The sequence below is a fragment of the Argentina anserina genome, chromosome 6 (genome assembly GCF_933775445.1).
Source record: "Argentina anserina chromosome 6, drPotAnse1.1, whole genome shotgun sequence".
NCBI classification, from domain to species: Eukaryota; Viridiplantae; Streptophyta; class Magnoliopsida; order Rosales; family Rosaceae; genus Argentina; species Argentina anserina.
In genome coordinates this window covers 19,256,922-19,282,628 of record NC_065877.1, presented here as the reverse complement: position 1 = coordinate 19,282,628, position 25,707 = coordinate 19,256,922, and the positions used below count along the sequence as shown (strand labels likewise).

The following is a 25,707-nucleotide window of genomic DNA, read 5'->3' as shown; positions in this document are numbered from 1 at the left end:
TTCTTTGTCGCAATACCACTTACCACCCTTGAATATTACTTTATCGAACATGCTTCAGACTACTTCGTTCATTCCACAACCACCCAAGAAGTGTACGTATTTGGTGATTAAGTTATGATATATAGGTACTGTTTTATTAACTAATCTTAGGTTGGATCAGGATGAGGAAGCAGGACGCTTGGTATTTTTCTATCTATTAAGGTTTAAAGAAGTCACTGTTTATATCATTTTCTGATAAAAAATATCATAGTTGACAGACTTTTTTATCTTTGCATTGAGTGTATCAACGTGTACAAAAAAATATTAATTTCTCTATTCTTTTTTATCATTTACTGTTAATTATGACTTTAAGATAAAATAATATTAATTAATTTCTCTATTCTTTATTCTATTTAATTTGCAGACGTTAGTTATGTGCTCTATCTACTTCTAGTATTGTTTGAGACTAATAATGTGAACGGGTAAATAAATGAGGTAGGTTCTTATCAAATGAAACTACAAGTAAATAAAAACTAAATCTTGAACGTAGTCCCTTTATCAAACATATGAGGTAGTTTCTTATCAAATGAATTGATTAAAAAATTAGTGTTAAGATTAAAATAAAATAAAAAGATTTAAAATTTATTATAATAAATTATTATCTCTTAACCATAATTATGTTAGTTAATCAATAAGACACATGACTTAGATATAAGAAAATGAGCATGGGTGGGTAAATTTTGGATTATTTCATAATTAATAGCATGAACACCATATAAATATGGCTAATTGATATTGCCCTCTTGAATGACATTTTTGGGTAGTGATTTTCGTTGCTTTTGAGATTCAGTTGGCAGTTTCACATCAGTGGCCAAACCCAGAACTTGAAGCAACTTAATCACATACCAAGTAGCATCAATTTGCCACCACTCCAAGCCGTGTCGAGCTGAGTACTCGAACGCGTGGTGATTATTTTGCCAACCTTCTCCTTGTGATAACAATCCGAAAACCCTAATCAAGCAATTAGAAGTCAACAAGCTAGTTAATCTCATATTTACAAACTGAAGTCTTATAAAAATAAATTGTTGAAGTATTCTATTCTATATTTTACCAGTTGTTCTTTGACTCATCACCGGTATCGTACACTTGCTTTCCCCAAGTGTGGCAGCAAGAATTTACTGCAGCGGTAGCATGCGCGACCACTACCAATCTCACGAACTATATAAAAGAAATGTAATAATGTTGCGTTAAAACATATGATAGTTTTCAGCAAAAATTGAATAAGGGAAAGTAAGTTTTATCATTCCCCAAACCACATAGGGTAATCCTCCGGTCACGTAGAGTATAACTCCGAGAAGAACTGAATGATAGGGGTACGTACGTATAATGAAGAAACATATAGAATGCTTGGCTTTCCAAATCTCCCACATTGTTCATCACTTCATTCAGTTGTCCGTCATATTGAAAAGGCGCCGAAACAAATTAAAGTTAGAAAGAGATATATATACTATCACTAACTTTTCGATTATATTTTTACATCTCCACCGTTCAACTTTTAGAGTCTAATGTGTAGATCACACCTGTAAAATTTTAGCCAAACTGATGATCGTTAAGGTATTAAAATTAGTGAAAACAATGGACGCACAAAATCTGTCAAATTAGAACCGTTCATGTTTATAAGTTTAAATTTCATTTTTGAATACCTTAACAACCTCCATTTTGGCTGAAATTTTACAGAATTAATCTATACATTAGAATCTAAAAATTTAACAGTGGAGATATGAAAATATAATCAAAAAGTTAATCAAGTAATATATCGCTTTTTTAAACTAAAAAAAGTGACCCTCACTATAAGGGCCAATATATTTCATACGCTTCCCCCAACGAGCATGATAATTGACGTGACTAAACCATAATCCTTTAGCTGGGGTATGACTGTATGAGGGTCATTGTCTTTGTCGATAACTTGATGGTGGTATCTATGGGTGCTCACCTCAAGTGGACTTCCCTGCAAACCAAAAAAAAAAATTAACCCCACTTATATGTGAAAAGGTTCCCTACAATAATATATATGAATCCTTGAACTTATGAGATGAAGTTAAATTTGGACCTGAAGTGAAAGAACTGCACAATAAGCAAAATAGTACTCGAGCCATTTGGGAAGCTTGAAGTTCCGGTGAGAAAGGTGGCGATGGTAAGAGAGAGTCAGTGGCGGGGAGCCAGGAATTGTAAGTGTGGGGTGTCAATTTAGGTGTAGAAAAAAACGTTCATAACGAAACTTAGTTAATATGATAATTTTTTGAAATTGAATTATACATTAAAAAGAGACTTTTCATTCATACATACATATCACAAACTTCATTAATAATCGAGTCTATGCTAAATTTTTAAACAATTTATTTTTCAATGTACATAATCAAATAGTCGTCGCTTGGATTGCTCTATAAATAAAAGTAAAATAAGGTCTACCTAGGTTAGAAGTTTAATTGTACTAGACTATCTAGCTAGGAGTAGTAATTGTCCATAACAGTCCCTATCCAGAGTGAAGCTTCACTCTGAAATTACAGAGTGAAGTTCTAATTTTGGCACACTTTTCGGTCAACTTTTTTGACCATAAGCGATTCAATATTTAGGTATGATATTCAAGATCATCTATACAAAATTTCATCTAATTCGGATATCGTTAAGGTATTGAAATTAGATTAAATCAATGAATGAATTAAAACTGTTCAACGTGAACCGTTAGTGTAAATCCCAATTTTAAAAGCTCAAACCATTGTCAAATTGGATGAAATTTTGTAGAGATGATCTTGAATAGCATACCTAAATATTGAATCATTTATAGTGAAAAAATTTGACCGAAAAGTGTGCCAAAATTAGAACTTCACTCTGTAATTTCAGAGTGAAGCTTCACTCTGGATAGAGACTGTTGTCCATAAATCTATTAATTTAAATTTGTTTTGTGTTATGTGAAAGTAATAAATCTATCAAATTTCTATTAATTTGGCAAAAACTATTCACGGTAATGTTCTTAAGGTCTACAGTGCAATACCGATTTTGTCCTCATTTCTTCTACACTCTTCTACGTTCTTCTGCTCTCTCTCTCTCTCTCTCTCTCTCTCTCTCTCTCTCTCTCTCTCTCTCTCTCTCTCTCTCTCTCTCTCTCTCTCTTCGAGTTTATATACGAAATTTTGGTTCACTCATAAACTCAATTTTTGATTTGGTTTCGTCTAGACTTCTCCTCATCAGCCGCGGTAGACCTCCGCCTTCATCTTCAAACTCTCTTCTGTAGAAAAACACTCGACCAACCAGGTAAGGCTGCCGAATTCTTGTCTAATTTTGGCTTTTCAATTGTGATTCATGGTGATGGGCTTTTACTGGGTTCTTGGGTTATTGTTCATTTCTTTAGATTGAAGTAGGTTTTTTGGGTAATCATGATATTAACTCCATGGAGCTTCATTCTCTTTTGAGATGGAAAGGATTTGTATAATTTTTAATATTGCTATGGTTAATTGAACTGTTTTCTTCGTTCCAAGAGAAGAGAAAACTAAGATTTGGGTCCATCCTGGCATCAAGATTTCAGCAAAACAAGGTAAGAAATTGGGGTTGTTAATCTGATGAAATTGTTTTTCTTTTGCTGAGTTTCTTGGGGGATTGATTTTTCCTTTTCTGATTTTGATTTCATTTTTTTTTAATTCTGATGTTGGCTTATTACTAGGTTGGTTGGTGTTTCCATATCAGAAATTAATCGGGTATATTTGTATCAAATTCAATAATTTTGGGGTTTGTCTCATTTGTGTAATCTTATCAGGTAATCTTCACAGTCCACACATCTTAGTCAAGTCTACTGATAGAGCGTTGGTTAAAACGTCTATAATAAACCCTGTAAAACATCATCGTTAGTAGAGAATAAGCATGGATCGTTCTTTCCGGGAATTGAAGGGAACTCTAAACTTTTAGTGTTAACAAATAATGGGGGGTTTGAGATTGATTATTAACTACTAAAATAAAACCTAAATTACTATTTACATGATCGACTTCTCTTTAACAAACTTAAACCAAATTTACCATTACACCACATAATTACAAGTTCGAACCTATCATGCCTTCTAATTCAACCAATTAGATACTTTTTAGACACCAATACAATTAGAGCCTTAGGGGATCATCTAATCATGTAAGATTTCAATTAACATTTAGATTGACTTAGGGCCTAATCTAAATTTGCATGCAATCGAATTCAATAACACTTAGAGTAGAAATCAAACAAGATTACATTTAAGCACCAAATCTTTGTTGGAGACATGTTTCATGTGTGGCGTCACCCACCATGGTTTCACATGCAAATTTCCAGAATTTTTACCACTTTTAATCAACACAAACCGAACCTACTTAGGGCATGATTCGATTTGTGTCAATATGGTTGATGAATCTAGCACTCAAACACAATCTTAGGGATTGCATCCAACCACTAAATTCATATGCACATATCTGAAAATTATCTAAAAATATGAGAAAGATGATTATAACACAACAATAGAAATACAAACTCATTAATTATAAGAACATAGATTTGGCATAGTCTAAAAAAATATCAAATACAACTGAAATTTAAAACAAATACAAAACCAATATTTCCACATAAACAACAACTTACAATCTTCATAGACAAAGAATTGTAGATTAACACAAATAGACGAAGCCATGGAGATGAGTTGCGAGAATCACACGTTGTAGGAACCTTGGAGGTGTGTCTTCAATGGTGAAACTCGGTGGAGATGATGATGGTTTTGGGGTGGACGGCTTGGCTAATTTGTGAGGGAAGTTTATGGTGGTGTTTTGGTAGAGTTTTGGCTCTTGAATGCTAATGAGAAGTGATCATATTTGAGAGGTGAAGCCATGTATATATAGAGGAAAGATGGAGGGTTTCAAATTGCTTATTTCTTCCTATAAACATGCCATGCTTTAATCCCTAAAACATGCCATGCTTAATCCATAAAACATGGAAAGTTTTATTCCCTAAAACATGTCATGCTTTAATCCCTAAAACATGTCATGTTTTATTCTCTAAAACATGCCATGTTTTATGCCTTTAATGATCATCTTCTATTTAATTGTTGCATGACTTGGCTCCATCTTTTTTTTCTTTAATTATCTCTTCAATCCAATCTGAAAATAAGAAAATAAAATCATAAGTAAGAGATAATTAGTTTCAAAACCTAATAAGGATTCCTAGTCAAACTAGGACTCTAGACCAATTATGCGTTTTTAACTCATGTAAGCACAAAAATACATCTAATACCGCCCAAGACTCTTACTACGACTCAATGACTCAATAGTACAACAATAAGGGCTAAACAAAGTAAAAATTGAGGTAAAAACATGTTAAGAACGTCGCACAAAGTACTCCTATCATCTACACCGAGCATCGACTATTACATCTTGGAAAACATCACTGAGTATGTTTTCTCTTTCAATTGCTTGCTTCTAATATTTTTCCTAAAGCCAACAATATTGTCACGTGTTTACAAATCTCGATTGTGATTGAATTTGAAGTTTTTAACTGCCTGGCTTTAGCTAATGTATATGCCTTAAAATGTCTGATGCATGAGATAGATAGTTTTAAATCTTTCTAAATAACTGAACATTAGTCTGCAGTCTACAGTGCAGACTTTGCACATTGGTTCTTCCTGATTTGCCCAGGTCACTCTCAATATCCTAATATGTCACATGATTGATTTAAGTTCATCCTCAACATCTAATTTTTTGCTGTAGAGTAATACTTTGTTCTGTCTAGAGATATTAATTTATTTGTTTTTAATATTTTCCCTCTTAATTCAAATAATATATTAGCTTTATCTATGCATTAATTCAAAGACATGGTATTACTCTCCATGTGCAGTTTTATTCTTTTCATCATAGTACTGAATTCTTCAAACATGCATATACATTCCTCTTAGAAACTTTGTTATAGTTATCTTTGTAAATATTTGAATCTCCCTAATTTTGTTACAGAATCTAAAAAAAGAAAAGAAGAAAGAGAATTGCATGTAAAATAATATGAGAAGAGAAATCTAGCTTACGCTCCCAAGGTTTTCAATAAGAGGCCCTTCAAGTTGGTTATCTTCCAACACACTAAAAAAAATGAAGTTTCAATAAGTACATATTCCTGAGCCTTAAATTTTAGGTAAATGAGTATGTTTCAATAAAAATTGGTGAAATAATAAGTCGGTAACATTCTTACTTACAGCTCAGTGAGAGTAGCAATGTCACCATTTTCCTTTGGAATAGAACCACTTAGTCGATTTCCTAAAAGAGACCTGCAACATACCATTAGTTACATGTTAACAACTATCAACTTATGAACACCTCCGGTAAAAACTAATAACAACTGAGAAGAAGGATGTAATCATTAACATAATTCGAAGAGGGGCACAAGATATTCCTGCAAGAATTGATCCATTGATGTAGTTACGATGAAATTACTATTTTTAACAGCAAAATAAAAAGCCACAGTCTGTCATTTCTGAATAGACAGTAGATTAAGAGGTGTTATTCTTGAATGTGAAAGTTTGTTCAGAAAGTAGTTTGACAACAGGGAAATATTCTAACATTGACGGCTATTTATCTTCATCCAAGTGAGTAATTCACATTAAACAAATGAGGGGTGAAGTATTTGAAAGAAAGTAAGCTTTACATGGTCCATAAATATAAACATCAAAAACTCAGTAAGATTTCACAATTCCTCTGGTATAATTCCAGTTAAATATAGACCCTTCATCTCTCTGTCAAACATACATTAAAATAAAATCAGTAAATGGAATAGATTAATTTAAAAATAAACCAAATTTGATTAGTCTGATAAGTTTCAGCTGTGAAATTCAAAAGAAGGAACATCAAAGGAACAATATCCTACATGATTGTGACACAGCAAGTGTTGTTTGCAAAAGTACAGTCACATGTGACATTGCTTCGAAAGTCATATGTGATATTCTTATTAAAGCTTGACCTAACATCTTGGCAAGAACTTTGGCTGATGTTGTTCCAAAAAAAATTCTGAAATTTCTGGGATATTGTTCAAGAGCTTTCACTGTCATGTGCCAATCAATTAGTAAATAACTCAAGGATTCATAAATTAATTTAGGGTAGTAATAAATTGCTCATCATATCTAAGTTAATCATTACACATTATGCTTAAAAGCTCTACTGTATACACCTACTACACTGCTAATCAAACCCCAAATTTCCCTTTTGGTCTAAATATGCCAAGTTTGAACCCAAGTTTTTCAATTTTTTAATTCTTTGTTATGTTCTTAAATTATGGTTTTTGTTGCATGTATGGCGTATGGACACCGACAATCTGCAAGAATGTAATTTTTTGAGGAACATGCTTTTGGGAATGAACATGCCGATGTTGTTCAAATTGAAAGGGTAGCAATTCATGACAATGTAGCAACTCAAAATACTGATATGACAGGTACGTGTAATTAGTTATTGTATTTTCTGTTGTTTAATGATTATAAATTTGTATCACCGCCAGATTTACTTAGTTAGAATCAATTAATTTGTTATATAAATTCAGTAGACAAAGTTAACCTTTTTTCCTATTCACTCGAATGAGTTCATTCTTACTATCTTAAATTACATAAAAATATATATATATATATATATATATATATATATATCTGTTAAAATCAGCTGTGTTGCAAATGGAAACTACCTCATTTCAATGGCAGTAGATTGATTATAAAGTATCTGGATTATGCAATGGCACTAGATTGATTATAACAAATTTATTCAATAGAGTAATGGAAGTAGAAATACTAACAAGTAACAATATTGGTCAAAAATGTTTTATACCAAGAACTTATATAAGTCCTCCAACTGATAAAAAATGGCAATTTACATTTAAAAGACGTCGGTATCTTATTCGACCATGTTATGCAATGACAATTAATAAAAGTCAAGATCAATCATTAAATCAAGTTGGTGTATATCTTCCTAAACCAGTTTTTGCTCATGGCCAATTATATGTGGCACTATCAAGAGTTGCATCAAAGAAAAATTTGAAGCTTTTAATAAATAACAATGATGAAATGCCAAATAATTATACAAAGAACATTGTTTATAAAGACGTGTTCCAAAATTTATTGGCCAAATATTAAAAAGGGAAGAACAAAGTGACAAACAAGAAAGGTACAACTTTCTGCTAAATTTTTATTTTTATATTTCTAACTACTATTTGTTATATATAAATATCTATAACTATTTCACTCTCTTTGGGAAAAGAGTATTTATAGCATCCCTCATATATAGATTTAAAACTAAAATCCATATTCATCACTTTTACACGGGAGGAATCCTCAAGAAGTTCTGCCGAGACCAAAGATGGTACTGCTTCTTCTTGCTCTGAGGATTTGATTTACAGTTTGCTTCTTACTTGCATGCCTAGACAAGATATCTGATTTGTTTTCACAATGTTCTTTATCAGGGAAAGTTTGAGGACCAAAAGAAGAAAAATTTTGATTTAGAGGAAATATTGAATTTTCACTTGACTAAATCTCATATTTGGTCCATTGAAAGTGGTAAAAATAAATTTAGGTCTCCATGTTTGGTAAGATTAATCAATTTTCTTTCTACTTATATTATGTTGATTACCAAATAAGTTTAGGGTTGTATTCGGTTCAAAACTAAATTAAGTTTCATAAGAGGTCCATTAGAAGTACTAAAAATGAATTTAGCTCCTTTAGTTTATATAGTTTCAATAACGCAATTATATACTCAACTACTACACTTCTACTATAAGTTGTTCATGTTTTAGTGTATTCTAATAGCGCAAATACATGCTCAATTATATACTCAACTAATACTCCTATAGTTTATAAACAAATGGTTCAGCATATTCATTTTTATATGACACACTCCAAATACTACCATTTAAAGGTTCCCAAGAAACACCATTATTCTTCACTACATGCTTTGAGAACTCTATTACCATGTTATATTCAGCGATCACACAAAAAAGGTACATTTTCGTTCTCCTTATTTCGTGAGTGGTGCCTTCGTATTATTTCTATGTTATAATATATTGTTCTCAAATTCAATTTTTCTGATTGTATATTTGTATTCAACTCATTTAGATGCACTATGAAATAAAAGTCCTTGGTTGCGTTATTTTAATCAATCATCAAGATCTCAGGATTGGCGCTGCTGCATGCCGCTATATATAGAACAATTGTCATCAGTCATATCATGCGGCGATGCCGCCAATGCAGACGGCGGCTCATCGATCGGAGTCATCGTGATAATAACGTACAATTCAATAGACGATGTAAGTTATCAATTGAATACAACTGGTTTGAGTAAATCTTATTACAGTTCTTGACTTAATCAAACTAATTAACGTGTTTACCGAAAAAAAAACTAATTAACAATGTAATGTACAGTGCTATCCAATGACAGAGTACATTATTGAAGCTTCGAAGAAAGTTGGACCAGACGTACACTACCTATCATTTGATAATTTAGCTAACGACTTTTGCGGGCCGGGCCTTGCTGGCTTGTATTAGAAAAAAAACATAATACTCTTATTTAAGGGTTTGGAACAATAAAAGAATTATTAGAAAACATTCTAAAAAAGTCACAAATAAATAACAGTTTCGAAATATTGTCGATCGACACTAGTAGATGTGATCGATATATATATTTAGGAACCATGTAAAATTTCGTCCGTTTTGAACATGGTTTGACCATTCGTACTTATGGTCAACAAAAAAATAAGGGTTTTGACATAATAAAACCTCATTAACCGAGGTTTTCGCAAATAAGTTTCCTCGTTGAGACCACACACAATCAATGACAAAAATTAGGTGATTTCAAATATGTAAACATCTTTCGATATTCACATCTTGGTAATGGGTCATCCCTTAGGGCATATAAGTGGTGTTTTTGGTTTAACTGAAATTCAAACAGTCAAACGAGGTCCGAATTGGATGAAATTTTAAAATTGTCACTAAATATATATACCGATCACATTGAATGATGTCGATCGATTCCGAGAAGTTTTCTTCATATAGTCGCTTCATAATGTGATAGTTTTATTATAAACCTAATATAAAGTTATGATACATTAGTAGACACTTCGGCAATTGACAACTCCAGTTCGAAATATGGTCGATCGACACCAGCAGATGTGATCGGTATATATATTTAGGGAACCTGGAAAAATTCGTCTGTTCTAGACATGGTTTGACTGTCCATACCTACGGTCAACAAAAAAAGAGGCGTTTTGACATACTAAAACCCTCATTGACTGATAGAGAGTTAATTAAAACGTCTATAATAAACCCTGTAAAACATCATCGCTAGTATAGAATAAACAGTGATCGTTCTTTCCGAGGAATTGAAGGGAACTCTAAACTTTTAATGTTAACAAATAATGGGGGGTTTGAGATTGATTATTAACTACTACAATAAAACCTAAATTACTATTTACATGATCGACTTCTCTTTAACAAACTTAAACCAAATTTATTATTACACCACGTAATTACAAGTTTGAACCTATCATGCATTCTAATTCGACTAATTACATACTTTTTAGACACCAATACAATTGGAGCCTTAGGTGATCATCTAATCATGCAAGATTTCAATTAATATTTAGATTGACTTAGGGCCTAATCTAAATTTGCATGCAATCGAATTCAATAACACTTAGAGTAGAAATTAAACAAGATTACATTTAAGCACCAAATCTTTGTTGGAGACATGTTTCATGTATGGCGTTACCCACCATGGTTTAACATGCAAATTTCCAGAATTTTTACCACTTTTAATCAACACAAACCGAACCTACTTAGGGCATGATTCGATTTGTGTCAATATGGTTGATGAACCTAGCACTCAAACACAATCTTAGGGACTGCATCCAAGCACTAAATTCATATGCACATATCTGAAAATTATCTAAAAGTATGAGAAAGATGATTAGAACACAACAAAAGAAATACAAATTCATTAATTATAGGAAACCATCAATTCGGCAAAGATCCAAAAATCCAATAAAACAATCTGAAAATTTCGATGCTTAATACAAAACAATAATCCCACACAAACATCATACTACAATTTTCATAGACAAAGTATTGTAAAAAAATCAAAAACGAACAAACCCGTGGAGATGAGTTGCGAGAATCACACGTTGTAGGAACCTTGGAGATGTGTCTTCAATGGTGATTTTGGTGGAGATGAAATTTGTATATGGGGGAGAATGGCTTGCTATTTTGGTGAAGGATGTTTGAAGTAGTATTTTAGTAGAGTTTTGGCTCTTGAATGCAAAGGAGAAGTGATGTTTTTTCTTTGTGAATGATGTCCTATTTATAAAAGAGTTTTGACTCTTTGAATATTATAGCTTGGACTTTTTCTTCTCAATTTCTTTCACTTATTTTTGTCATTGGTGGGTGCAATCTCATTTGATAAATTTCTTCTTTTTCTTCTTTTTTGGTGTCTCCTTCTTTCTCTTTTGCATTATCTATTTTTATTCTCTTCCTTTTTCTTTCTCCTCAACTTCTTTCATTTATTTTTGTCATTAGTGGGTGCAATCTCATTTGATAAATTCTTTCTTTTTCTCCGTTGTAGGTGTCTCATTCTTTCTCTTTTGCATTATCTATTTTTATTCTCTTCCTTTTTCTTTCTCTATTTTTCTTTCACTTATTTTTGTCATTGGTGGGTGCAATCTCCTTTGATAAATTCCTTCTTTTTCTCATTTGTAGGTGTCTCATTCTTTCTTTATTTTCCTCCTTTATTTGACTTTTCCTTTATTTTTTTCCTTCATTGTACAATCTGAAAATAATAAAAGATAAGATAATTCATATAAAAAGATCAAGTAAGTTACTAGAATAGGAGAGTAAGATTAGGAAAGTTACGGAATAAAATTTTAAGTTCAAGTAAGATTTTCCCAAATGGTACGTTTTCTAGTCTAAAAAAGGATTCTTAATGCAAGAAGGACTATTAAGATATCGTCAATGCGACCAAAACGTAGAAAGATGAAGACTCCTAATCCAACTAGGTTTCCTAGTCATGTAAGGATTCCTACTCAAACTAGGACTCTAGACCAATTCTGCATTTTTAACTCATGTAAGCACAAAAATGCATCAAATACCGCCCAAGATTCTTACTACGACTCAATGACTCAATAGTACAACAATAAGGGCTAAGCAAAGTACAAATTGAGGTAAAAACATGTTAAGAACGTCGCACAAAGTGCTCTTATCAACTACCCCACACTTGGCTTTTGCTAGTTCTTTAGTAAAATAAAACTAAATAAGACACTATTGCCCCTAAATGATTGCCTCAAAATCTCAAAACACATAACTTTCAAGTTTAAGCATTTGAATGTAAGCACATAAATTCCAAGTTTCATAAACATGCTTCATAGTATGAATTAGTCAGATACGAGACAATACGCATTTAACATGTTTAGTCAATCTAATCTTACTCACAAGACATACTCTCTTATTTTCACTCAGATTCATAGTTATCATTCACACATAAGTATATGCAAGAGAAATGATATTAAGGCATCAAATAACTTGCATATATCAACAAATGAAAACAGTTTGTGAATAACAGAGGAAAACCTCATTTAACAACTAAGTGCACAGATGGACCAAAACCATATGCTCAACTCTTGTGATCATCTCCACAAACCCATATTTGCTCATTTTAAGAATCATTAGGATCATTAGATAAGGTAAATGTTTAGGCTTAGCTAAAGGCATGGAATGAAGGAATCACAAAGGTCATCTTATAGACTTAGCAGAGTAAACATCACCCTTATAACACCACACACCATCAAGGGCCGAATATAACAAGTTGGGCACAATCATCATTCTAACCACAAAGTGAACATGGACTAAGGTCAAGTAAAAAATTTTAGACATTCAATTACAACTCAACTCCAAATCACAAATGAAAGACAACATAGTTTTTTTTTCTTTTTCTTTTCTTGCCGAGTTCATCATTCATTTTTTTTTTGTCTTTTTTTTTTGGCAATGCTTGCTTAAAAGATTGTTTTTTTTTCAAATGTCTTCCACCCCACACTTATTTCATGCATTATCACAACATCATCTAAACAAGAATTCTGCCAAGTCTATAGGACAAGGTAGAGGTAATTATACTAAGCATGAAGATAACATAGGTGATGAAGAAAAGGCTCAATGTATGCTCAAATGGGGTTCAACTAAGGGGTCCCAAACGGGCACATAAAAGGATACATGGTTGTTTGGCTAAAATGGTGGTATTCCTAGAAATGATTCATAAATCATTTTCAAAATCAGAGTATTTTATGACTTCAAAGTTTCAACAATCACAAAAGTGAGTTCTAGTAAATTCTAAAGTCCATTAAAAACTATGACACATAGCTATTGAATATGCAAAGAATAATGAGGTTCAAGAACAACTACGAAATTTCATATTACATCTCATGAAGAAAGTACATATAAGCTCAAAAACTCATAGGTTGTTATGGACTTAAACTAACCAAACATGTACGCCATATTACATTCAATCCAAATCTCACATGTTCATACCTAATCCACATCATCAATGAAACTTACAATTCAATTCGTATGAAATGCAAAACCATCATCTATGCATTTAAAGACATAATCATCCTAGACTTTAGGGGCATCCTAAGACTCAATAAAAAAATACAATTTTTTTTTCATTGTTTTTTTCATTCATTTCTCGGATTTTTTTATATCATGACACAAACAATAAATCAAAGAAAACAAACAATCAATGATCTTGCAATCCTACCACACACTTAGAAATTACATTATCCTCAATGTAAGCTCAATAGTAAGAATGTAATTCACAAGCATAGAATAAGATCACATATCAACACATATACAATTCAACCATAAGAGTGAAGGGATTAGAAAATTCAAACTCTCGTAGACGACTCCTCCACAGATACGGTTGAAATGAGTTGCCTCTCATGCAGCGCTTGAGTTTTATAATCTCTCAGCCTAGAGTCTCTCATGTTCATTCTCCTTTAGGCGCATCTCTCACAATTGTCTCCTCATACGTGTGCTCCTCAAATGGCTCATAGTATGGCTTAAGTCGATGCCCATTCACTTTTAATGCCTTCTATGTTTTATCATTTTGAGTCTCAACTGAACCATGAGCAAACACGTTAGTAACAACAAATGGGCCAACCCAATGCGAACGAAGTTTCCTTGGAAACAACATGAGTCCCGAATAGAATAACAGAACTTTCTGGCTCACTCGGAACTTCTTTTCTCTAATCATTTTTTTAATATATTTTTATATTTTCTTTTATTCTTCATTATTTTTTTATTCTTTTTTTAAATTTTTTAATTGTTTTTTAATGTTACGAAATCTACAAGTGTAAAGTATTACTAAGTCTAATTGATTTTATTCACACACAATCCTAACATTTAAGGTACGTGGAGCAGATGAGCTAATTATGCAATGGACTGAAACAAGTCCAGGTAAGAGTCTTGCTTTATCCGATATACCTTAAAAGTTAGAATATCATTTTCTTTTGAAACTATATACATATATTTATACAAAGTTATTTTCTAAGTTATAAAGCGAGGTGAACGTGCAGCCTAAGTACGTCGTCTAGACACAAACTCATTCCTTTATTTCAGAAGGCTGGATAGCTAGAATCAGAGATAGTCATAAGGCAGGACTCATTTGTTGGACACCACGGAGGCTACACCCTCGAAAGGATGTTTCCACTATCGACTCCATCACCGAGATGTATGTCAGTCTATGGGTCTCTGAGATCCAATTTTATAAACCTTAAACCAGGGTAATGAAAATAGCATGCCCCTTACTCAGCTCAGAATAATTTTGTGTGTTAGACTGCTCGCAAAGTGTTAATAAAAGCCGCCATCAACCCCAAGTGACCTTAGCAAGTTACAAATGGAGGGTTAAAACTAATATTAACAAAATTGATTTTACATATTCCGTTCACTTTATAACTTATAATAAACTAAGCATAAATAAATATTTTAGCTTCCTTAAAAATTTAACTCAGTGTAACAAGTATCATATATGCATACTACAACAAAAATTAAAACATTTATCACAAAAATATAGAATAATTTTTTTACTGTGTGTACTTTACTGTTACCTATTACTATTCACATAAATTTTATTTATTAATGTTTTTCTTTTTTTCGATTTACTGTACAAAAAATGTATTTTTACAAAAATAAAGATATTTTTGTTTTTTTATTTTACACTTTACAAAAAAATATAAAGTAATTGTTTTTACAATTTACAATTATTTTTACACTTTACAATTATTTTTACACTTTACAAAAAAAATAAAAAATATTTACAGAGATTTACTTTTTTTTAAGATGTAAAAAATACTTATAATTGTTTTTACTGAATGTTACTGTTTACAGGAATTTATTTTTACAAATATACAATATAGTACAAAATTAACAATTCAAAGAATTGAGATTTTCTCAATTCCCCGGTAACGGCGCCAAAAAGGATATAGCGTTAATTAAAACGTCTATAATAAACCCTGTAAAACATCATCGTTAGTATAGAATAAACAGTGATCGTTCTTTCCGAGGAATTGAAGGGAACTCTAAACTTTTAATGTTAACAAATAATGGGGGGTTTGAGATTGATTATTAACTACTAAAATAAAACCTAAATTACTATTTACATGATCGACTTCTCTTTAACAAACTTAAACCAAATTTATTATTACACCACGTAATTACAAGTTTGAACCTATCATGCATTCTAATTCGACTAATTACATACTTTTTAGACACCAATACAAGATTTCAATTAATATTTAGATTGACTTAGGGCCTAATCTAAATTTGCATGCAATCGAATTCAATAACACTTAGAGTAGAAATTAAACAAGATTACATTTAAGCACCAAATCTTTGTTGGAGACATGTTTCATGTATGGCATTACCCACCATGGTTTAACATGCAAATTTCCAAAATTTTTACCACTTTTAATCAACACAAACCGAACCTACTTAGGGCATGATTCGATTTGTGTCAATATGGTTGATGAACCTAGCACTCAAACACAATCTTAGGGACTGCATCCAAGCACTAAATTCATATGCACATATCTGAAAATTATCTAAAAGTATGAGAAAGATGATTAGAACACAACAAAAGAAATACAATGTAATAACCCTACATTACAAACAATATTAGTTTGATTCGAATTCTATAAAATTTCGAATTTTAATTAGAATGAATGTGTTTGGTTACGATGTTATTAAACGAGAAACGGAAACGTTCTCGGAACGTTTAAATTCTAAAAACGTTACATTTCCGTAACGTTTATATCGACTTTTATTCTGTCGAACGTTTGCGAAAACGTCCTTCACGAAAGTCGTAGAGCTCGTCGATACGAGTTCGTGAGTATGTGACGCATTCAAATCGGACGTCGTGCGTAAGAGTTATTAACGTTGGAAGTTAGTTTCCGATTTAGAAAGGGGTATAAAAGGAAATGTTTCTGAAGTAGGGTTTCCATTTTTGGAAACCCACTCCTTCCTCTCACCCCGCGCCTCCCTCTCGTCTCTCTCTCCATTCCCTCAAACTCTCTCCCTCCGAAACTTCTCAACGCCGGCGATCTCTACCTACAGGCAGTCGTGGTCATCACCGCCTAGCCCAAGAGCACCGCACGGCTCTCCTATACGAACCTTGAGGTCGTCGCGGCGCCTCGTGACGTTGCGAGCCTCCACACTTCAACCCGAGGCTGCAAGCTCCATCGCCACCGTCGAGAGCACCACCGTGGCAACGCGAGGGCATGAAGGGGAGCATCACGACGCCAATCGTCGCCTTTGGAGCTTCTGCCATCGATCCAGGGGCAAAACCGCACGATCTCAGTCCTCCCCAAGGGTTTGAAGTCCATCGGCGATTCAAGCCTTTCCGAGGCCAATCGGAGGGTCTAGCTTCGAATTAAGGTATGGTGTGGTTGTATTTGATGGTTGATTGTGATTGTAAATGATTTGGGATCGATTTGTGAGGATCGGAGGTGTTGGAGAAGGAGGAGTTACCGCCGCCTAGAGGCGGCGCGTGTGAAGGTGTGGGGTGGTGTAGGGGCTGCTTAGGACCGTAGGAAGGAAGAGGGGGAGGAGGGGGAGAATTTGGGCACGGTGGTGACATCACACGCGCCGTTTTGGGCTCGGCGCGTGGGCCCCACGCGCAGCCGGCCGGAGGTGGCGCGTGTACCCCACGCGCCGCCACGTGCGGCGGTGTGAAAATGTTTTCTGATAGGGGTATTTTGGTAATTTACTTAAATGTAAATGTAAATTTTAATTACTACGGTAAATGTAATTAAATTTTACCTTCGGTAAATGTAATTATAAATTATTTTCAGTAAATGTAAAAAGTAATTTTGTAAAAGGGTAATTTAGTAAATTTTATTTACTGAATTGGTATTTACATTTAAATAGTACGTATACGTACAAAAAATACGTATTAATATTTATACGTACAGAAATATGTATTAATATTTATACGTACAGAAATACGTATATAATATTTTATACGTATAGAAATACGTATATAACATTTATACGTACAGAAATACGTATAAATCGTATATTTGTACAGTAAACCATGAATAGTAACAGTGAACAGTGAACAGTAACACTGAACAGTAATTTCGTAAAACCGAAAATTGCTGAACAGTAACCGAATATTACTGTTTCGGCATTTAAAGGTTTACGAAACGATTCTAAATTCTTTTCTTATCTTTTCAAGGTGATCGTTAAATCAAGGAAATGAATTATCATCGGGAATTGTGGAATTACGCTCGAGTCTATAAGGTGAGTAAAATCTCACTTATTTACGAATCTACCCTTGCGGTGATTCCAAGATTTTTGCAAGAGTTTTTTAATATTGAATTACGACACGTATACAATATAGTGGATTACGTATATATCGTATAAATGGTAATAAGTACATATATATATATAGTTTGCTATATTATATACTGTTATAAATTCATTGGAATTGGTCATTTCGAATGACGAGAATTAAATGTTGAGCATGTGATGTGATTTTTGTACAATATGAGGTGTGATTATTGTACGTGGTTTTAACATGAGTTTGTTAAAATGTTTTGTCTTCGGACGAGTTTTTGTCTTCGGACGTGTTTATGAAATATGACATGTATACGATATTATGGATTATATATATATTGTATAAATGGTAAATATGTACATATATATATAGTTTGCTATATAATATACTGTTATGATTTTATCGTGATTTATGTCATTTCGATGACGAGATTTAAATATCGAGCATGTGATTTTGATTTGTACAATATGATGTGAGATTATTGTACGTGATTTTAACATTGAGTTTGTTTAAATGTTGATTTGTCTTCGGACATGATTTTTGATACAATATGATGTGAGATTATTGTACGTGATTTTAACATTGAGATTGTTAAAATGTTGATTTGTCTTCGGACATGATTTTTGGTACAATATGATGTGAGATTATTGTACGTGATTTTTAACATTGAGATTGTTAAAATGTTGATTTGTCTTCGGACGTGATTGGTACAATATGATGTGAGATTATTGTACGTGTTTGGCAAGTCGGAACCTAGCCTTTGGCCGGGCGAAAGTTACGATACAGTTAGAGCTCTAGTCTGTCTGCCTTAGTACTGCATGTGAGGTAACGGGTGGTTATCTGCTCATGGGTACTCAGTTTATTTTAGATGTTGGGTAGCGGGTGGCTATCCAATATCAGCGGTGTATTACGAGAGGGGTAACAGATGTGTACCAGCGTTCTTGGTACCCGTATTATAAATGCATTTGGGTAACCAGAAGGGTTACTTAATTTCTCATGAGCGTTTCTTTTCTTTGGGACAACCAGATGGGCCGTCCACTGACTCATGAGTGCATTTATATTTGTTTGTTTTGTGGATTTTCGTATATATTGATATGCGAGTTATATGTTTTCATTTTACTCATACGAGCTGTAAAGCTTACCGGGTTTGTGTTTACAATCCCGGTGCACCAATTCGATGGTGTAGTGGATGACTCCGCAGGTGTAGATTAACAGGAATTGATGGACTGCTCAGAGGACTTGAAGTGAATTACCTCCAGCTTGTTTGAGGATTTTGTGTGACTATTTTAGTGAGATTGTGAGGATTATTACATTCCAACTTACGTAATGTAAATTATAAATTTGGGTTGTAATAATTGGTTTTCTGAGTTGTATTGATAACTCAGTGATGATCCGCTGTGCACTTAAATGATTTCGATTTTATTGAGATTATTTTGCGTTTAACGACTTTAGAATTTTGAGTTTTTAAGCTCGAAATTTTGGGGTCGTTACATACAAATTCATTAATTATAGGAAACCATCAATTCGGCAAAGATCCAAAAATCCAATCAAACAATCTGAAAATTTCAATGCTTAATAAAAAACAATAATCCCACACAAACATCATACTACAATCTTCATAGACAAAATATTATAAAAAATCAAAAACGAACAAACCCGTGGAGATGGGTTGCGAGAACACACGTTGTAGAAATCTTGGAGGTGTGTCTTCAATGATGATTTTGGTGGAGATGAAATTTGTATATGGGGGAGAATGACTTTCTGTTTTGGTGAAGGATGTTTGAGGTAGTATTTTGGTAGAGTTTTGGCTCTTGAATGCAAAGGAGAAGTGATGTTTTTTCTTTGTGAATGATGTGATATTTATGGAAGAGTTTTGGCTCTTTGAATATTATAGCTTGGACTTTTTCTCCTCAATTTATTTCACTTATTTTTATCATTGGTGTGTGCAATCTCCTTTGATAAATTTGTTTTTTGGTGTCTCCTTCTTTCTCTTTTGCATTATTTATTTTTATTCTCTTCTTTTTTCTTTCTCCTCAAATTCTTTCACTTATTTTTGTCATTGGTGGGTGCAATCTCCTTTGATAAATTCTTTATTTTTCTCTTTTGTAGATGTCTCATTCTTTCTCTTTTGCATTAAATCTTTTTATTCTCTTTCTTTTTCTTTCTCTCTTTTTCTTTCATTTATTTTTGTCATTGGTGGGTAAAATCTCCTGTGATAAATTCCTTCATTTTATCCTTTGTAGGTGTCTCATTCTTTCTCTATTTTCCTCATTTACTTGACTTTTCCTTTATTTTTTTCCTTCATTGTACAATCTGAAAATAATAAAAGATAAGATAATTCATATAAAAAGATCGAGTAAGTTACTAGAATAGGAGAGTAAGATTAGGAAAGTTACGGAATAAAATTTTAAGTTCAAGAAAGATTTTTACAAATGGTATGTTTTCTAGTCTAAAAGAAGATTCATAATGCAAGAAGGACTCTCAAGATATCGTTAATGCGACCAAAACGTAGAAAGATGAAGACTCCTAATCAAAATAGGTTTCCTAATCCTGCAAGGATTCCTACTTAAACTAGGACTCTATACCAATTCTGCGTTTTTAACTCATGTAAGCACAAAAATGCAGCAAATACCGCCCAAGACTCTTACTACGACTCAATGACTCAATAGTACAACAATAAGGGTGAAGCAAAGTACAAATTGAGGTAAAAACATGTTAAGAACGTCGCACAAAGTGCTCCTATCATTGACCGGGGTTTTGCCAAATGAGTTTCCTCGGTGCGATTACGCACGATCGATGACAAAAATTTGGTGATTTCATATTTGCGAACGGCTTTCGATGTTCGCATCTTGGTAATAGGTCTTCCCTTAGGGCATATTAGTGGTGTTTTTGGTTTACCGGAAATTGCGACGATTAAACGAGGTCCGAATTAGATAATTTTTTACATGGTCACTAAATATATATACCGATTACATCAGTTGGTGTTGATTGTCGACTCAAAGGTCACCCTCAAATATAAGGGTCAAGTTATAGTGTAGTGGGATTATGAGTAGGGGATATCGTACCCAAGGGATTGGAAAAACCCTCTTTAGCTAGGAGAACCTAAGGGATGTTAGAAGAATATGCAAATGTACAAGTCACAAATCAAGGCTCACAAGTGAACCCAAATTCATGGTGGATATATGCAAGATGGTGTAGTGATTCATATTTGTTTCGGATGTGGAGTTACTTTTAAAAACTAAATGACTACTTAAAATGTAAACTAGGCTATGCTGAACTAGATGTGATGAAATAGATGAAGTTAGGACTTAATGTTTCCACCTATAACTTCTCTTGTGAACAATGATGCTACTAAATTAAATGATACCACTCTAACTAGCCAATTTCTCTCTATGTATCCCTCTCGGGTATGATAAGGGACATTCTCTTTTATTGGTATCAAACAACCCCTCTCGGGTGTAGTACTTAACTACTCAAGTCATGCATATGAATCCGGTTAAGTATCAAATGCATTACCCTAAGTGCATAAAGTTTGGAGATGAATAAATCATGCAAACCAACTATGCTTATCTCTAAGTGATTGTAGTTCACAACTCTAACATGCACATATGATATTCTATCATGGTTCAAACAACTAAGGTTAATCAAGCCGTAATCATTCATCATGTCATGATAAACAATTATACACAAATTGATTAAGTTTAAGCATGAATGTTCAACTTTTGAACTAGCATATTAGAGTGCTAATGAAAAGTGCATCAAACAAAATATTTATATGAATGTCATACAAGATTGGCTAGGGCTTTCACCCTAGTCCCAACAAACTAACTACTCACTCATAACCAATTACACAAACTTCAACATGTTTATGAACATCAAAGTAAAAAGAGAGTAGAGAAATGACTAGGAATCTCAAGTTAAGGATGATGTGGATGAACTCATGGAGATTTTGACATGGTGGTGATGGAGATCCTCAAATGATGCTAGACTCCTCTTCTTCCTCCTTTCTTGATGATAGTGTATGAAAAATAGTGGATGATGAAGTAATGAAACTTGGTGTTTTTAGAATGAGATGGGTAGATGGAAATGTTCTCTTCCTCTCTTTCTCTTGGTTGGTGGTGGAAAATGGTGTGTGTTGGAGATGGTAGTGATGAAGGTTTTTATAGAGGAGAATGATGATGGAAAAGTAGAGAAAAATGAGAAATAATGGTGTAGTGAGTCAGGTGGTTGGTTATGGAAGAAGTGAGTGATAAAGAAAGGAAGTGGATGATAAAGAAGTGAGTGATCATGGAAGAAGTGAGGGATGACTAAGTAATGATGGACCTAGAGGCGATGATTATACCTAAAATTAAATAAGATTTTTACATGTAAGATATGTGTGATTTTTAGACAATAGGGAGCCATGATTTTTGTGAGAAAGAGAGAAAAGTGGTGTAGTTAAATCCTAACTAAAAAGATGAGATCTAGTTGTGATAGAACAATGTGTTAGTCCTCATTTGCTCCTCCATAAAATTAGCCGGAAAATGCATGGCACCACTAAAAGTGGTTGTGCTCGGAAAATTTTCGGGACTTGTCATTTTTCTATTCTTGTCAAGATATTCTACAAAATATGGAAATGAATTAGTTTAAATTAAATTAAACACATAGAATAAGTAAATTCCATGTTTTAGGGCATTAGAATATATAAGAATTATGATCCAACATTGATTGATCCCGAGAAGTTTCCTTCATATAGTCGCTTTATAATGCGATAGTTTTATTCTAAAACCTAATATAAAAGTTATGGATTAGTTTTTGCTGTGAATATTGCTGGAATTTCTCACTTTTTGAAACGGTATGCTTCATATGAGTATTGAATATACTCAATGAGAGATGGAAGTACTAGTCTTGGATATGTGCTCTTTTTTGCTACTCGTTGTTTCTGTAATTTGTTTCTCTATCCGTCTTTAGCTTCTGTTAATTCCTACTCGTTGGATTTACTTAAGCACAAAAATATCGCAAATGAATAGATATAAGACCTCAGACAGTTCAGAAAAGATAATCCCATATCATTTGGTCATTTCATTTTATAAATACATAATGATACAAAAGAACAGAGCTAGCTAGCTTTTAATATATATAAAATAAAATTGTATAAGATGCATGGGGTTGTACCGGTGAAGCTTTCGTGTATACTATGACTTCTTAAAGGTGCAAATGTCAACGGAAATCTATCTTTAATTCTTTACTGTTTTGTCGAGCAAGATACCAAGTGCACTGCAAAAAAAATTATAATGACAAACTGAATTGATCATAGTGATATAAGAATTTGGAATTGAACTCCTACGATAAAAGTGCAGTTCTCAAAAATGCATATAACAGAAAAGGAATGGCAATCTACCTTAAACTATGATAATTAAATATACATATTACAATCCCAACCACTGAATCGAAGCTCAGAAGATACACAAAACTACTTGGAAGATAAACAAAACTACTTAGAAGATATTCAAAACATCATTTGCATGTCTATCTAAGTTGCTAAAGATTGCGGACTGAAAGAAAATGTAAAAGATCTAAAATCAGTTTTTTTACATTTTTATATCGTTGAACTGCATGTTTGAGAAATTTCCAGAAAACAGGTACCAAGAGAGAAAAATTCACCAAAGATTGATCTTTCATTATTTTCCAGTGAAAATCTTCAGAATGAATGTAGACATGCAAAGCTACAATGTCTCAAAATTGCAAGACATTTCGAGTTCAAATGAATGGTTAAACACAGAAACAAAGTCACCGAAATTGCAGAATCAGCAGTATTGCTGAAACACGGTACAAGTTTAGAAATAGCATAAGTTTCTCAAATCAACTCCATTTTGCATGAAACGAAAGCTAAAATGATCCATACAAAAAAAAAGAGCAATTTTGAATTTTTGTTATGTCAAAAACTGAGAATGAAACAAGAAGGATTGGTTTTTCAATAAACAAAAAATAGTCCACTAATTCAGTTTGGTTATGTCATTGGCATTTCATCGAACACTAGTGTGCATTATGTGAGCCCGGATCTAAATCAGTTCTAGCATTCTAATGGAGTTACCATGCTTATCTAATGATCAAAAGTGCATCCCAACAATATCTTTGAACACAAAAAACATACATTTATCCATGTACAGCCAAGCTTAGGCACTTGCCTAGACTGAGAATTTCTTGCTTGCCTGGAAAGTAGAGGTTTCCTAGAGTAACCCATTGAAAAATGGCAAATCTTTGGCAAAATTCTGGGCAGAAGAAGATGCATGGTGGTCCTTTTTTTTCTTTTCTTTCTTTAAAGCCAAAAGGGCATTTTTTAGCATCTCTTTATTAGTTAATCAAAACCCAAAACTATCATTTATGCCTTTATAGGAAACTAAAATAAATGAAAATAAAAAATAAAGACACAATACAACAATTAAACCTCATTGTTGATTAATACTACAATTAAACCTGGTTATATCTCTAAGTTCATGACCTAATCAACATAGAACATCTCTCTAGTACTTCCCCAAAACCAAAAAAGCTTAGACCCTAAGTCGAAAGAGTTCTCTCAAAATATGAAATCGAGCCATGAATAACTATCGTATCGTCGATCAATGACAAGTTGTCTCTTTATTATTGAGTTTTTTTTTCAATTAGTGCATTATGTTCATATTAAAATTTGAGTTGTGCTATTTACACCATTATTCTATCACTATAATTTAATTGAATCTACAGATTCACCTATTAAATTAGCTTTATCACCCTTTATGATTAACTCTTATCATAGAGGGGGTGTATAAATAGCAATTTGGTGTGTGTTAGCACAACCCTAAATTTTTTTTTGCCTTGCCTAACATGTATTTCTGAATCCGCCACTGTCACTGATGGGGAATGTAATAACCCTAAATTTCAAACAATTTTAAGTTTGATTTGAATTCTATAAAATTTGGAATTTTAATATGAATGAATGTGATTGGTTGCGATGTTATAAAACGAGCGACGGATACGTTCTCGGAACGTTTAATTTGAAAAACGTTACGTTTCCGCAACGTATATATCGACTTTTATTCCGTCGATCGGTTGCGAAAACTTCCTTCACGAAAGTTGTAGAGCTCGTCGATACGAGTTCGAGAGTATGTGACGCGTTCTAATCGGACGACGTACGTAAAAGTTATTAACGACGGAAGTTAGTTTCCGATTTTGGGAGGGGGTATAAAAGGAAATGTTTTAGAACTAGGGTTTCCATAATTAGAAACCCATCTCTTCGGCCCGCCTCCCTCTTCTCTCTTTTCTCTCTCTCTCTCTCTCTCTCTCTCTCTCTCTCTCTCTCTCTCTCTCTCTCTCTCTCTCCCCGACCTTCACTCTCTCTCCCCGATCTCCGGCCTCCACCTCTCCGTGGCCTGCACCGCCTGCCCAGAAAGCACCACACGGCCCTCCTTGGTCGACCCCGAGGTCGACGCACCCAGGCATGCCGTGCCGGAGCTCCACCAACGTCGCCTAGGTTCTGCGTTTCCGCCGACAGCTTCGCGAGTTCTCCGGCGACGATTCGACGATCCAAAAGCTGGATTAAGGTGAAGGTTAGCTTAGGTTGTCTGTTGTGATGCTTTGTTGTGTTTTTGGTGGTTGTTGGATTAGTATTGGAGGAGATCGGAGGAGATCGGAGGAGGAGGGTTTCGGGAGAGATGCCGCCGCCTTAGGCGGCGCGTGTGGGCGAGTAGAGGGGGCTAGGCACGGTGTGAGGCCGTGGGAAGGCAGAGGTAAGGAAGAGGGTGGTTTTGGAGGCGGCGGTGGCGTGATACGCGCCGTGGTTAGCCTCGGCGCGTGGGCCCCACGTGCGGCCCG

General features: G+C 33.7%; 1 pseudogene; it reads right to left on the bottom strand.

Moving 5' to 3' along the window:
• Positions 1-764: 764 nt before the first annotated feature.
• LOC126797001 (acyl-CoA 5-desaturase AL21-like) lies at positions 765-16,921 on the bottom strand (annotated as a pseudogene).
• Between the last annotated feature and the right edge of the window lie 8,786 nt (positions 16,922-25,707).